The following is a 2,595-nucleotide window of genomic DNA, read 5'->3' on the forward strand; positions in this document are numbered from 1 at the left end:
ACTACTAGGACTAAATCTATGATTATTGAAACCGTGGGTCTAGCTCATAAAATAAGAGATTTTGTTTTCTTATTTTGATCGAATAGTAGGTTGTTAATAATGGTGTCCATTATTAAATGAGTTTACAACTCTATTTAACTAGTGGTATTTTTGACTCTCGCCAACCGGGACAAGGATATCATAGATTAGTTAAAAACCTAAAGAAATAGAGATATGATTGTTTTTGGTATTTTTTCTCATATCTTACATATTTTTGGTATATGTTGTGCTATTTCTTGAAATTTGTGTGAATAGAAGTTTTATTGAGCAAATGTGATTAATTTCTATTTTATTGATAATTTGTAGTTTTAAGCTAAGTAGTGTTTGTGTCTACTCCCATCCCTTCTCAACTTTCGATGGAGAAACTCACTAGAAAAAACTTCCTTAATTGGAAGCAGAATATCAACATAAAGTTGATTGGTGACAACTCTGAATTCGTCATGATTGAGGAATCCCCAGAATGAGCACCGTGTCCGCACGTTAGTGATGGCACCGTCAATGCTCGTGATGGTACCGTAAATGCTTGGATAGCACCGTCTCTGCACGTTCGTGATGGCACCGTAAATTCTCATATGGCACTGTGTCTGCAAGTTCGTGCTCAACTCAACTATGGTCTGACGCAGCTCATGAACGAGCTTCAGATTATTGAACCTGTCATGGGTGGACCTAGTAAAGGAGGTGAAAATAAGATTACTGATGTTGTTGCTGATCTAGCTAAGGTTGAAGCTCATCCAGCTTCGTCTTTGAAAGCTAGAAACAATAGGAAAGGTGGACAAAGCAACAACCCCAAGCCTACAAAGGCTGCAAAGACGAGTGCACAACCACGTGCACAGACGCCTAAGGGGAAGAACATGAAAAACAAAGCTTCTTGAATCGTGGGAGGAAGTGAACGAAGGCAGATTAAAGCTTAGAGTTGGGAACGAAGCGTTCGTTGCGGTCCAAGCTAGAGGAAGAGCTCATCTGAAGTTCGGAAATAAATTTTTAATTTTAAAAGATGTGTTATTTATTCCGGATTTTAGTAGAAATTTAATTTCAGTTTCCATGTTGCAATTAGAACGATTTGTTATGACTTTCACAAGTTTTAATATATCTATTTCTTTCAATGGATCACAATTGTGTATTGCATGTTTGGAAAACGGGCTTTATATTCTGCGACCTAACGAACCCCTCGCTCTTAATAATGATTTATTCAAAGTAGCTAAACCTAGGACCAATAAATGTCAAAAGACAGATAACAATAATATGACATATTTATGGCACTTGAGACTAAGTCACATTGGCTATGATAGGATTCAAAGACTTACAAAGGATGGACCTTTGAGGGAACTCACCTTAGGTGAATTACCTGTTTGTGAATCTTGTCTAGAAGGCAAACTGACCAAGCGCCCATTCTCTGCAAAGGGCGATAGGGCCAAAGAACCACTTGGTCTTGTGCATTCAGATGCTTGTGGACCTTTGAATATACAAGCCAGGGGTGGTTTTGAGTATTTCGTCACTTTCATTGACGATTACTCTAGATACTCATGTCTTTACCTAATGCATAGGAAATCATAAACATTTTCAAAGTTTCAGGAATTCCTAGCAATGGCTCAGAACCAATTAGGTAAAAGGTTAAAGATCTTGCGATCTGATAGGGGTGGAGAATATTTGGATATGCAGTTCCAAGATCATTTAACTGAACTTGGGATTTTATCACAACTTACTGCCCCAGGTACTCCGCAACAAAATGGTGTAGCGGAATGCCGAAACAAAACTTTATTGGAAATGGTTAGATGCATGCTTAGTTACTCAACTCTACCAACTTCGTTCTGGGGACATGCAATTGAAACCGAAAATGACATTCTCAATGTCGTGCCGTCAAAATCAATCCCCAAAACACCTTTAAAACGCTGGAATGGTCGTGAACCTAGTTTACGCCATTATAGAATTGGGGGTGTCCCGCTCACGTCCTGAGGAAAAAGGAGGGAAAGCTAGAACCGCGAACTGAAGTTTGCATGTTTGTTGGCTATCCTAAAGGTACTCGGGGTGGAATTTTCTGTAGTCATTCAGAAAAGAAAGTGTTTACTTCTACAAATGCTACTTTTCCAGAAAATGACTATGTCGAAAACTTTAAACCTCGCAGCAAAGTAGTTTTAGAGGAGATGGTTAAAGAATCGACTCCAACCAATGTTCCATCGTCATCAACGCGAGTTGATGATGAAATTCCCACTCTTCATGTACAACTGATGCAAGTTGATTTAAATGAAGAAAGTACCACTGTTCCTGAGCAAACAGTCACGAAGCCTCGTCGTAGTGGGAGGGTTTCTAGGAACCCAGTTCGCTATGGTTTGGATGGTGAAACCAATATGGTTGTTGGTGACACTAGTGATGATGATCCGTTGTCTTTCAAACAGACAATGGCAAGCCTTGAAAATGAACTATGGCTCGAACCCATGAAACAGGAAATGGAGTCCATGTACTCAAATTCCGTATGGGATCTTGTGGTAGCACCTAGTGACTTTAGGGCCATTGGGTGCAAGTGGATCTACAAGAAGAAACGAGGTGTTGATGGAAATA

This window comes from Humulus lupulus, chromosome 2 (genome assembly GCF_963169125.1).
Source record: "Humulus lupulus chromosome 2, drHumLupu1.1, whole genome shotgun sequence".
Classification (NCBI taxonomy): Eukaryota; Viridiplantae; Streptophyta; class Magnoliopsida; order Rosales; family Cannabaceae; genus Humulus; species Humulus lupulus.